At 35.2% G+C, this 14,519-nt stretch overlaps 1 protein-coding gene across 4 annotated transcripts in view; it reads right to left on the reverse strand.

Annotated features, from left to right (window-relative positions):
* Positions 1-14,519, reverse strand: part of LOC126744358 (dystroglycan 1) — a 252,399-nt gene that overhangs the window by 111,383 nt on the left and 126,497 nt on the right. The window contains exons 1-2 of one of the 4 annotated variants that reach the window (XM_050451735.1): positions 11,637-12,020; positions 6,983-7,067 (exon numbers count right to left, since the gene is read on the reverse strand). The exons of 1 other annotated variant lie outside the window; for it this stretch is intronic. The gene's annotated coding sequence lies outside the window, so the exon portion shown is untranslated. Of the gene's footprint in view, positions 1-6,982; positions 7,068-11,636; positions 12,022-14,519 lie in introns of those variants that run through there. 2 more of the 4 variants (XM_050451736.1, XM_050451733.1) reach the window with 2 other exon arrangements.

The following is a 14,519-nucleotide window of genomic DNA, read 5'->3' on the forward strand; positions in this document are numbered from 1 at the left end:
TTGCGGGCATTGCTCATATCCTTTTATAAATTTACGATTTGAACCAAAACAATAGGTTCTTTCTTCATACCTAAGGTTTGCTAGAAGAAATTCTTTATTTAACTCTTCATCGACTCAATTAAGATAGTACCTTCATTTCTTCTCAAAGTTGGAGCATAAACCACCAACTAAACTAGCTGAATTATGGCGTTTCCATTATGTATATGGTGCATAAAACCCTCGATTTTCAGTTTTCGTTCTCAATCTTCTTCTTTCTTCTTAAGGTGTCATTCCGAAGTTTGGCTATCATCAAAGCTGCGAATATGAACAGTTAGCAGTTGTTGCAATTGTACCATTCTCTTAAGTTATTCAATTATGAATTTTTCTTTAGTCCTATGGATCTTTTCCCGTTATTTTTCCCTGAAGAATAGTTTGCAGTAACTGGTATTTATCTCCCTTCATAATATTGCAGCTTATGTCTTAATAGTAAGTATCAACTCTTTCTCTTTCTGCATTCTTCACAAATCCTCCACATTTGTCATTCTCTCCGTCCACAATATTCTCAGTATTCTACGGTACATCCACATTTCAAATGCTTGTATGCTTTTGGTATATCGATCTTTTTTCATGTCCTTGCTTCCATTCCCTAAAAAAGAACTGACAGCACGTAAAATCTTACAAGAATTTTAAGCTTGAGGCTGACACACCTTCCTCGACTCTAGCTCTTCCACTCTGATACTGACTCTTCAGATCTATGGTTATTTTCGTGGATAACAGTTTTCAGGTAATCTATTTTCTCACACGTTTAATATTTTGACCATGTACGGTTATGTCTGGAAAGTTCTGTGGTGATTTAGATATCACTATTATTCACTGTTTTGTACTATTCTGTTAATTGTTATCTGTTAATTGGTAAGTTGTTTATTGGGATTCCATTTATTTTCATATCTATATTTTGCTCTGAAAGGGCTCTGTTTAGGATGTCTTTTACGTAGATAATAAGATTCATGAGAGTATACATCCCTGTTTTACCTTAATGTCTTAATCTGAATCTATCCTTAATCTCAATTTGCTTCGTTGTCTCTTGCTGTATTTCACTATTTACTTTTTGGTTATAGTAAATCTTGGAAATAGTCCTGATCTCATTAGATGATTGCGACGTACTTTACCGAACGCTTTGTTATAGTCAACGAAGCACATATATAAATATATTAGTTATTATTTAGATACCTTTGGCACAGGACCTTAAGTACAGAAATCCGAATTGGGTATCACCAATATCCCCATTTAGTTATTTGTAAATGCTTGTGCGAATTGATTTGAAAAATAATTTAATATGTGTCTCATTAGGCTTATTGTACGATGTCAGTGTAATGTTTTGCGTTTGCGTTTTTTGGTATGGTGACAAAAGCTGATAGGAGCCATTTGTTGCGTTTTTATTTATTTTGGTTGCTTTTATAATATAATAATTTATTTTTTGTATGCTAATGTACTGATCGCGACATCTAGCGTAAAGTCGGTTAATGACCTTGTAAAAAAATAAGAACTCCTAGATGGCGGTAGCGGTTCTTCGTCTTGAATTTTTAAGCAATTTACTGGAATCAGGTTATTTTTCTCTCTCTCTTTGACTAACGTGATTTTTCCATCTGTCGGTCCTTTGTCTGCAGTCACGTACGCCATGCTCAACGATTAACCTTTTAGGTATTGCCATTTTCGATACCGGGCGGTTGTTTCCGTTGTTTTCCTGTAATTTGAATACTTTGTCTTTTAGGATTAGATGGATTTCCGTATTCGCTGCAATTTACATCTAAGTTGGGCAACGTTGTATTGTTAATTCTTGTAAAACTGAGCCTGCGTGGAATTATCCATGGAAGAGGGACCCAGAAAATGTGTTTTGGTTTTCTGTCCAAATGGTGTGGTCTTCAGGTTAACAACTTCAGTTTCTCGAGGTTGGGCATCGACCTCATAGTTACCTCATGGCAACACTAGCCATGTAATGTGAAAGATTACTTTAATACACTTTATAAAAGACATCTTGAGGGTTTTATGCAGGGTCTTAAGACAGATCTTAAGCCAGGTGAATGAGTTCCGATATAAGCCCGTCTGGACCCGTTTTACCATTCTTCATTGTTTTTTTAGGATATAGTATTTTTTCTTTAGTTATTTTTAGTCCTGCTCGTATGCTATCTTTAAGGGCGATTCAGATATGATGGGCATAAATGCTGTAGATAGCACGAATGTATGTTTTGAAGGTCGTAGCTTAGATATGTGACGCTGGGTCTCTAACGAACAGTGTGGCAGAGTTTTCGTCGGGAGCGCATGTTTCACGCGCATGTTAATGGCCATAAGTGAACGTCAAGTGCCGACTGCCGTTGCGCAACGTATTGTTATTGGTTTTTTAATGTGGGAAGTCGATGAAAACACGAAAATTTTTCTGCGTTTGCGAAATCACCGAACTGTTTGTGAGTACCTAAATGGAGCTACTCTGTTTAAATGGGCTAAAGTCCTGAAATCATCGAGAATAAGCCGCATGATCGTCAACGGCGAACCAACATCATACCGGGCAACATTCATCGCGCAGAACAACTGGAACATTTTAGGGGACCGTAGAAAGAATGTATGGGAGATTTTGCATAAACTCGGCATCAGTATTGGTAGTGTAGAGCATATCATTCACGAATACCTTCCATAGAGTAACATTATGGCGCGATGGGTTCCTAAACTATTGGCCTTTGGCTTTGGACCAAAAATTTACGCGGTTGGAAGTTTGTCGCTCTTCACTACAGACGAAACTTAAGTATACTATTATTATTACTTCCAAAAGAAAGATGTCATTTAAAGAGTGGAGAAAAGGGCACCAGTCAAAGCAAAAACCCTTTACGGGTAAGGTAATGTGTACTGTGTTTTGGGACTTCCTGCGCCCCCAACGTTACATTAAATTTGTATATTACTCTAATTTTCTAAAAACACACATGAAATTCGGTTATCGTTCAAAACGGGGGAGCGTTCCAGCAGGAAGTGCGATTCTTCTCCAGAATAACGCGCTCCCTTATAGCGCGTGTCTCATGCCCGATACAGTATCGAAATTAGGGTGGGCGGCACTGGAACATTTCCCTATAGGACTATCACCCTGGATATAGCAGGATGGATATCGCAGGATGATAGTCCAGAATTATCACCTTGAGACTACTACATGATTAGTCCACTGAAAAAAGCCCTCGGAGGTCAATTATTCAACACCGATAACGAGATAGAGAAGTTCGTACGTACATGGCTGTCCGAGTATAAAGGAATTATGAATAACTTGCCCTTAGTATCGAGTTATTTCACAAGTTTCCCAAGGAATCCTTTAATATCAGCATCAAAAAGCTTCCGGAAAGGTAGACAAAATGCGTAAGGAGTAAGGTAAGGTACCTATAAAAACTGTAATTTTTTATAAATTTTTTCCATAGTAAATAAACTGACGCATAAATTATAAATTGTGTACAAGGATTGCAGACGGTAGCTCAGAATTTTTTGGAGGCTGGGCGTTCGCAGGTTAGGATTTGATATAAGTAACGGTTAGTAAATAAAAAATTAAAAGAGAACCAAATAGGCGCCACTTAGTTTTGCTAAAACTAAGAAAACTTCTTACCTGATTATTTGAATTTTAGTAAAGATGACTTGGACTATGCTATGGCAATCAGAGACAACAGCCTCCAATAATAACCCATTTTGTTCACACAAATCCCTTATTTAACTTTATACAATGCTTAAAATTTTATGAATAAATACTATTTATAAAATAAAATTAAATTACACTTTAAATAAATACTGGCTTATAGGTATTCAATGTTTTACTCAGTAGTTAATTTAAATAAAATAAAATACAATGTGAATACCACAGGGAAAGTTCATGAATCTTGTTTAGTGGGTGTAGTGTTGAAATTAAATATAAAATATAGGTTATACCCAACAGTTTTACAATATTAATAAAGTTATAAGTATATTAAAATTTTTATAACGTAAGAAATTAATAACAATCGTAATGAGGCGAGGAGGATATGAACATATAACCGAAGATTATATGGGCTTCGGCCATGTGTCCATATCACACTAGTCACTCTCAATTAAACATTATTAATTATTGAATAAAGAAATTATTAAAAAGACAGATTTATTTAATAGATTAAAAAAAAGATACAGAAAACTAGTCTTAATTCACCTGGTCTCCAGCTACATGGATCCTCACTAAGATAACTGGCTGATTGAAGTCCCGATTGTGAGAGATGGGGGCTCAGGTGGAGGTTAGGTTTTCCTTGTAGAGAAATCAGGATGTTCTGGAGTCACTTGTGGAGCATCACAGAAATTAACACCATCACACCCTCAAGGTGAAGCAATCATACAAGAAAAAAAGAAAATGAAGAAGAAAAGAAAACCGCAAGACGAAAACCCTGAAACAATTTTCTAATGATAATAACCAAGTCACTGGCACGATGCCGGTACAAACAAAGAAATGATCTATCACTCACTCCGCTGAGTTTCATTAAAGCCAAATTAAGCAATATTTTAGATAACTTGCATCTTCTTTGGTTGGGCCACAAACTTTTCCGTGTGCTCCTACCAACACACGGGAACCAAGTCAACGGAAATGCCAAAAGTGAAAATCGATATTGACTTTGATAAGTGAAAGACAATTAAGAAGCAGAAAGATTAGGGTATTTCCTCAAGTAAGGAAAACGGCGTAGCGACACTAGGACTACCAATACTCGGACACGTGTTCCACTTATTAATTTGAGATGAGCAATAAAATGTATTTTAGTTATAATAATCATTAGAAATTTTTAGTTTATTTACTTGATAATTAAAAACAAGTGATATTATGAGTTATTTAAGCAATGAATGGAGCATTGACTTAATTTTAATAAAATCAATTTAACTAGAAAAATAAAATGGTATAAAAAGTGTCGGATCGTTTGGCTCGATCATATTTGAACCACCTTCGTATGTTATGTTCTTAATTTTTATCGTTTACCAATACTTCTACATCATTTTTCCAAGTCATAGGTTTTTGTTGTAGGTCAGTTTGCAATATTTCTTCATTTGCGTTGCAATAGATTGAGATGCTTCCATTTCTGTATACCTACCAATTCCTTTATCTTTTTATTTAGGTTAAAAGTGTCATGTTTTTCAATTTCCTCGTATTTTCTTATTGTAGGCTCATTACTAGACTTTCTAGAAGCAACAGAACGGAACATGTCAGAGTAATTCTATGGGGCGCAATAGGACTGCCATAAAACAGACCGCAATGCATGGAGCCAACTGGTACTTGTGGTTCCTTTGTTTCAATTCAGGGCGGCATTGTACATTGATTTGTCTATTGATTTATTAGAATTATGTTTTCATTTTCACTTCTATTGTGCTAATTTTACTATGCAACTTGTCATCAACTCAAAAAATGAAAAAAAAAAATTGCCAAGTTCGATGAATCACGAGAACTTCAATGCAGATACTTAGGAGTCATTAAATTCCCTCCCGCAAATGTACTACTGCAAAACTGAATGTTTGTATAATTTGCCACAGTGCTCAAAAACGAGTTAGTGGAAAGTTTGTGAAATCAATATCGAGTAGCAATGATTCGATAGCGGATATGCAGACAAGGGCAACTTCTTTGCATGAAGATGACATACTTAAAAAAACTCAATTCATGGCATTTAAAAAGGGCATTTAAAAATGAATGGCGTTTAAAAAGGGAAGCTCATAAACTCGCATTTGATTCCTGGTCAGCTCTAATTGAAGAAGATATTATTCAGAAATGATAGATATTCTTTTTACAAACTTTGCACTCGATATATAATACCTTATTGGTACCAACAGGTACAGCGAGAAAGTTTTAGTGGGTAACCGGGCACGGAGTCACACCAAGCCACACACTACACGAACACCAAGGGTTCAAGAACTACCGGTGTTCATAAAGAGTTTCTTCGCCGGCAAAAAAATACATGTGCAAATCATGTTTGAGTTAATCAAATATTAGAACCATGTTATCTGCTAATCTTGCTAGTTTTAATGGTTTTTTTTTCGAGGCAATAGGCCAGCACGATTTGGAGATTCGGGAAAACCGTCGGGTATGTACCCTGTTCGATCGATATTTTCAAAATTTTGAATACTGAAATGCACGGTGGCGCTTCCTCTACGCTGCATCCGGGATCATCCGGCCTGGTTACCGGCTTGAATAGGTTCAGCTACCACTGACAAAGGGCAGAGGGCAGGAAAGGGACTAAGAAGTGTTCCAAAGGATAGGAAAGAAAAGAACGACCACGTGTTGATTGGGTGAAGGATGACGTGGAAGTGTGATCTGCTAATCTTAAATGTGTAAGGCTTTTATCGCTTACGTTTAACCCCAGATTTTCCAAATTTCGGCGAAATAGTGTTCTCCTACCAAACTCCTCTATTTATTTATTGAAACTACCCTGCTCTCCTAATGAAAAGATGCCATAGTGTAAGTATCATAAAAAAATTGGGACAAAATAAAACTTTAAAATCGTCGTCTTTTAAAATGCTTACTACCTAAAAAATTATACTTTCTTATTTCAGTTCTCAGTTTAGCTAAGAAAACTGTATCGAATACATTTTGTTTAAATTAAAATAGAAAAATTACACAGTGTTCAACTGATATAATAATTAGTTAATTACAAGAACAAAAAGTTAATTATTTTCAGACTGACACCAGATCCGAAACGTAAAGCCATACATTTTTTAAGCAATGTGCTACTTAAGGAGCACATCTCACATTGCAAATTGAATCGCGACCAGTTCGTATTTCATCGGCTATTTTTGCACCATCCATCCGGGTGAACGCCACGCGTATTTATTTCGTTAACATAAACCTTCATCGCTTCACATCACATTTGACGGATGTATGTACCTCACCGAAAAAAAAATTACTGTTGTTTCATCTCGAGCAGTATCTTTCAATTTTATGACTTAAGAGTTAACGCACAGTTCTAACTGTTTCGCCTACCTTATTGTGGCAATGTGTTCGTTTTATTCTCCTTTAAATTACTGACATCCTGACTGGAATATTTACCGGACGAAACTTGCGATGCCTGGAAAAGTTTGAAAATTAATTTTACGGGCAAACACAAAGGAGAATTTAGGATGTAAAATATTGTCGCTATTTAGCAAAAGACTTCCTGGCAACTTTTGCGTAATTGGAGTTCATTTCTCTGGCAATTTTAAAGTCTGGCTTATTACCATTTCTCGTCTCAAGTTTTGACATTACTTGCCGGGATTTGTAGTAAAAAAATAATCGAACAATAGATACTAAGTATAAGTAAAGTTAGCGACAGAAAATTCATGCTGATTTTTGTTTTGTCGATGCCAGTGTACATATTCACATGTATATGTATAAAGCGTCTCAAATTCGAAAGTTCGTGTTGCATATTTTGATGTCACATCTAACGCTTGTCTGACTAAGAGAATTAATACAGGAGATTCATATCAAAACTTGCGATTAAAGGCTCAAATTCTATTTTCCAACCACGAGGTCTTAATTATTGGATTAAGTTGATTTAATATAGATAATATCAATTTTAATGCGATGTTTTTTATCTTCGCATTGTCGGTATTCTTAAAGGATATTACAGGTATCATTCTAAATTTATTAGCAAAACAAGAAAAAAACATTGCCATTTTTAGAAAAGTCGCGTTTAATAATGTAGTAAGTGTGATACATAGTGTTTATCAAGCAAGCATATCTGCGACAAAAAACATCCATAATCCAAATATAGAGACATTAGAAGTGGCTAGATATTCATTTCTACCTCAAAATTGAATGCTGGCAGAAAAGATGATTATAATTGCGATTTGTTTTGAGTCTGGTTAGGTCCAATAAAGGTTAAATTAAAATAAATTAGAAAAAAACAGCAAAAAAAGTTACAACAGTGAATTCAAAGATTTATTTCTGACGCAAAGATGCCCCCTTAGGAATTACGTAACGTAAAATTATGTATATTAACGTAAAAAAAATGCAATTAATCCTTAACAGACGTTGTGGAGTCCTAGGGACTCCCAGAACTATATTAACACGTATTCATCTTAAGCCTTTTATCCCAGCGCGGCGCGCTTTTTAGTACCTTCCTACTATGGCCTCAGCAACATCATGTTAGCGCGACAAAATTGTCAGTCACTCTTGAACCTTCAAATCGAGCGCGTGGTAGTCCCTGGGACCTCAGAACATAGTGTTCTTGACTTTTTTGAGAAACGGCAACTCGTCGGAAAGTAGTGCAATCGGGTGATACCGAGTTTGAAGAGATTGTTCAGGCGTGGTTTAATGAATTGGGCAATGATTCTTCTGATCTGGAAGGCGATAGTATCGAAGATGGTGAATATGTTTTCAGTGCACAATAATCCGAAAATTTAATGTCCGAGGAAGAAATCGATACATCTGCAGGAATCGAGAATGTTGTGGACGAAATCGAAGAGGAGATAGAGGAGAACTGAGATCAGGAAAGGAATGAACATGTAAGAAAAAATCGTTATAAGTGGTTATTATAGAAGCTATGTTTGCCACAGATGGAACTGGAAGGGAAATATTCGGACTGGTTTTTTCAGCCCGTAGGTTTCAAGTGCTTCTGACATGTATTCGATTTGATACACGCAATGAAAGAAATGAGCGAATGAAAGTTGATTCAGCGGCTGCAATATCAGAAATGTTGAAAAAATTCAACAAAAATTCACAGGCTGCTTATACTTTGGGTGGAAATGTTACGGTAGATGAAATGCTTGTGGGTTTTAGAGGTCACTATCGTTTTAAAATGTACATACCCAGTAAACCTGAAAAATATAGAGTGAAGGAGCAATGCTTAGCTAATGCCAGAACTCATATGTACAACACCTATATATATTGTGATAAAGGTAGCGACACTTCAGAGGTCTTGACTGATGAAGAGAAGAACCTGGCTATTCCTACGCAGGCTGTTGTTCGCCTTTGCAAACCAATCTTTGGGATCAACAAGAATGTCACGGGCGACAACTGGTACAGTTCAATTGAACTAGTGGATATTTTATTAGAAAACAAACTCACGTACGTTGGTACACTAAAAAAAATAAGCGTGAAGTACCTCCTGAATTCTTTCCTTTCAGAACAAGAGAAGTAGGGTCATGTCTCTATGGCTTTACCAACTTAATAACTTTATTATCGATTGTACCGACGAAGGGCAAAACTGTTGTCCTCCTTTTATCCATGCACCACACTAAAAATGTTGACCCAGATACAGGATTGCAGAAGATAAATGAACTTTACAACAACACGAAATCAGGTGTGGATGCCGTGGACAAAAAATGTTCCAAGTATTCCTGTAGCAGACGCCTAAGACGATGACCAATGGCGATATTCTATAGAATTGTCGATATGAGTGGATTGAATGCATATATAATTCATCAATCTCATATAAACAGCCAGGTGTTATCAAGACTTGAATTTCTAAAACTGCTGGCTAAACAACTATATCTTCCTCTTCTTAATCAAAGAGCCGCCAACCCTTGTCTACCAAGCTATTTGAGCGAGAGTATCAAAAAAGTACTAGGAATTGCAGCTGAACCACAGAACGATGAAGAGCCAGAAGTTTCACCTAGAAACGCAAGAAAATACTGCTCACGTTGCGACTCAAGATTACGAAGAAATACTTCTTATTTATGCACAAAATGCAAAAAACTAATCTGCCTCCAATATTGTAGGAAAATATGCCAAAATTGCCTTGTTGATGCTGATGTAAGTGGATAAATAAAAAAAAAAATTACGGTAAATAATCCTTGCAGATTTTTGTATAAATATCTTTTGAATAACGAAGTATTTTTTTTGGAGAGATACAGGGTGATTCATTAAGAATGGGCAATCTCTGAACTGGAGATACTACACACTAAAATATGGCGATTGAGCTTAACATGTCTTATACAAATGTTGCAGGTTTACGAGCTACAGGGTATTTAAAGTTGGAATTTTAATTTTAAATTTCTCCAGGGTATTAGTTAAACCCTGTTACTTAGGTAAATTACAACATATCTTTTTTGCCTAATCAGTTATGGCTAAAACGACTAAAAAATCTAAAAGGCAGTTCAATTTTCATGTAATCAGTTTTTAAGTTTGCATTTTAAACATTCAGCGTAAAGAATCCTAAGCCACCATTATTACATTGACTTTTTTCAAGTAGGCTTATGTCAGCACTTATCAGTTTTTTGTGTAAAAAAATTATATGATAATTTTACTGTCACTAAGTAAGAGTGTATTAATTGTAGTAAAAATTCTAAAATAAAAAAATGCCACGTCATAATGAGTATTCCAAGAGTGACATGCGTGATATGATTTGTGTTTTTGCTAAGCCAAATTATAGTAGACTTCGTGCAGCCAGAAGGTGTTTAGAATTATACCCAAATTGAAGACAATTCAATCACAAACTGTTCAGACGTATTTATACCCGCTTAGGCGAAACAGGGTGTTTTCGTCCTAAAACCTTAAATGGTACTCCAAAAAATATCAACGTCGATGATTAAGAAGAGGTTTTAGCTCGTATTTCGGAAAATCCAGATCTCAGTTCTCGTCGGTTAAGTACGGCAACAGGATATACTAAATACCAAATACAATTAATAATTTAATAATACGGTGTGCCTTTATTGTAATAAATCGCGACAATATACACATTGCAGTAATTTATTATTCGGAAGCTTTATAGCACTTATATAATTTTTTTTAAATTTGATTAAAGATTTGTAGAGGTAACAGTCTCTGGGAGGAGCAATTGCCCTCTTTGTCCCCTCCAGGATACGCCACTGGTTTTCAATATTAAGACGGTATTGAAAAGTTTTTTAGTACCTTCATTAACAGAAACTATCAATTTGTTAATTTTAATATGTATTAGAAAATACCCATATATTTTTAAAATATTCTTAAGTATAAGAGTAATTTTAGTTGTTTTCTTAATTAAACCTAGTCAATAAATTTCTATCTATTTTTACCAATAAAAAATAAACTAAATTTAAAGCAAAATTTGAGCGGTATTTGTTCAACGCATACATTTTCTCTTTCTAAACTAATTAAAAATAACTGAATATTAATGTGCAAATTAAAATTTTTTTGAAAAAAGTTTTTTTTTTAATATTATATACGAAGATGGAATTTAAAATTAAAATGGACAGTTTAACCTTCCCCTCTACTCTTTCTATCTCATTAGTTTACTTTTTTTAGATATATGTTCCTATTTATTTTTTCTTGCAAACGATTTTTAATTCTAAGGCCTCAACAGAATTTGGGGGAACTTCTTGAAAGTCACCCCTGAAAGTCTGAATATAATGGCCTATTGGTCACTAACCTCCATTATTAATATGTATGTAGGTATAAATTATTACTATGTGTGTACAAAATTATATTGTTAAGGGTAACGAATAATTTTCTTATTTACATTAAAATAACATAGTGTTGTTCACTGTCTGTGTACCTCTGTACTTTTTTTTTTTGCTTTTTGAGCGACTAATAAACGTTTTTATTATTATTATTATTATTTAGGGTGATGCAAAAAACTTTTGAATCTATACGTAATTCTTAATTTTTCTTCTCCTCGAACGTATTCTGATGATTTATCACATTTATAATAAATATTTTTTTACATAGAGTTGCTTACCTCAGAAACACCCTATAGTCTATACATCGGACTAAAAAAACTACTATACTAAAACATAAACGGCACTTTTATAAATCTTAATTAAACCACTAATTTAATAATTCCAAATAAGCCCGCGTTATCCCGCGTATCACCATCACCGAAATAAGGTCAATCGAGTACTCGGACCCGGTCAATTAAGCACCAGATGACTTCAACAGCAGGCCGAATGACTGTATCAACAAAGTGGATTTATTATTGGTATCGGACTCTATATTTATCGAAAAACGACGAGCAGCGCCGCTATTATTTTATCAATTAACACAATTACGTCGATTCGACTGACAATGCGTCTAGAGTAGGCCCAAGCCTAAACTGCGATAATTATATGTTGAGCCGCAACGGCGCATAGGAGGAGATCGTTAACCCTAAAATGTGCGCTAGTCGTTGTTGCTATTATTATTTGTCATCGGCTGAAAATAACGCTACCGTCGCGAAATGCAAGAGCGCACCAGTGACTAACATTTCATTTATTTGCTGTGCAGTCGGGACTTCCTCTTGCTTTACCGCTATTTATTTTGGCGAATACTTGAGTTTGGATCCGTAGATGCATGTTGTTATCTTTGACTCATGCTTTTGGGTAATCTGGAAAGTTTTTGATTTTTTATATTCTGCTGTAGTTTTAGGAAATTATTTATGTTATACCGATTGTTTATTTTTAAATAAAATAGAGATACAAATATGGGCCTCATTTCGTTTTTTACAAATATTAGTGGTGTCTATGTCCGCACAAGCCTCATGTGACCGCATATTACACATCAAACAGCGCACCCACGTCTCACCCTTGACATCTTCAGAGAAAAGTCCTTCACAATAAATACTTATTGCATCTTCGTTTTCAGGAGAAGTTTCGAATTCTTCAATGGCCTTATCTTCATCATCAGGAATAAATATTTCGCCATCTTCATTCTCAGAGTCAGACGATTCAACAATCTTTTTTCGTTTTGAAAGTCTTGGCTGGAACTTCGATTTACCCTTGGAGAAAGTTTTGCCAAACACATTCTGGTTTCTTTTTCCACTAACATTCTTAGTTTTTTTAATAGAAGTTTCTTACTCGTTTTTGTACGGAGAAGATGTTATAATTTCAGACTTAAGAGACTTTTTTGCGCGATTAGTTACTTTTTTTTATGGAAGGGACTGGCTACATCGCAAAAGGCGACACAAAACTGGGTGATTTTGACAAACTAGGTGATGAGGCAGAAACATTATTAACATATCTAGAGAATCCGGGTTGGGGATCATTATTGGAACATCTTGGGAAATATTGGTATTGCTAGAGTTTTTCTTTAAAATCGCTGCAACTTTTACCTGTTTTAGCTTCCTCGGTAATAAAATCAGCATTACAAATAATGTGTCTATTAAAGGGTTAAATGCCTGCCACTCGAAAATCGCTGATTGCTATTTGCGCAGTCTGTGACTTAAGGATGCCTTTCCCAATAGCTCGGCTATTTCATAAACAGAAACAGGACGCTGATTAACCCGTATACAATTTCTTATTTCTTCGCTATAGTAGAGCTTAAATGGACCCATAAAACTTTTATCTAACGCCTGTAATTTATGCGTAGAATGAAGGGGTAGTGACAATATTGAAATGTGATTCTCCCTGGCTAAGCTAATAACTTCCAATTTGCGGGTATATGGCTGTAATGTCCATCCGATATTAACAAAACAGGGTCATCTTGAGATGGTTTAATGAGTTGTATAAAGTGACGAAACCACGTCGTAAAGAGATTTTGTTGAATCCTTGCACTTATATCTATGGATCCTAAAAAGGGACCTGGCCCAGACGGTTTTCCTTCATTTTTTTTGAAGTCTTGTCCTAGCTTGTGCGAGCCTTTACATATTTTGTATAATCAATGTTTATCCAATCACAGCGGTATTTTTCCTAATATTTGGAAAACAGCTCAAATTGTGCCAGTATTTAAATCTGGAAAAAAAACTTATGTACGGAATTACAGGACTGTCTCCCTACTTAGTCACAATAACAATTATTCTTTAAGGTCAAAGAAGCTATTGATGTTAACCAACATGGCTTTTTCCAAAAAAGATCGGTAGTAACCAACTTAATACCATTTATTCAGAGTTTAAACGAAAGTATGGATAGTGGTCTGGAATCTTGTGCCGTGTACACCGACCTTTCCAAGGTTTTTGATAAGGTACATCATCCTACACTTTTCGTGAAGTTGGAGAATTTCGGTATGCACGGGGCTCTGCTCAAACTCATTAAAAGTTATCTAACAAATCACTCTCAGTACGTTGTCATAAATGGAGTAAAGTCTTCTTGTACAATCGTAACTTCAGGAGTACCACAAGGTTCTCATTTAGGACCGATTTTGTTCTCAATTTTCCTAAATGACATTGGTCAATGTTTCTCTACCTGTAGATATCTTGCATATGCAGATGACCTAAAAATCTTTACAACAATTCAAAAGGTATCAGATTTTCGTGCCCTGCAATCTGATCTTGCGAATTTTGAAAGGTACTGTACCTTAAATAAATTATTTAATAATCCAGAAAAATGTTATTTTATACTTTTTAGCAGAAAACTATCTCAGACACAAAACAAATGTGATGTCTATCTCGGGGGCACTATCTTGAAGTACGTGGAGTTTATTAAGGATTTAGGTGTGACGTTGGATTCCAGACTGCTCTTCGACGTTCATATAGAAAACATTGTTCAGAAAGCTCAAAAAAAATCTAGGTTTTATATTATATACAAAGGGTTTTAGTAATCAATCATCATTAATATTATTATATAATGCATTCGTTAAACCTACTATAGAATATGCGACAGTGGCTTGGAATCCGATGTATCACAAATTGAAAGAGTTCAACGCAAGTTTG

This window comes from Anthonomus grandis, chromosome 14, assembly GCF_022605725.1.
Source record: "Anthonomus grandis grandis chromosome 14, icAntGran1.3, whole genome shotgun sequence".
Taxonomy (NCBI): domain Eukaryota; kingdom Metazoa; phylum Arthropoda; class Insecta; order Coleoptera; family Curculionidae; genus Anthonomus; species Anthonomus grandis.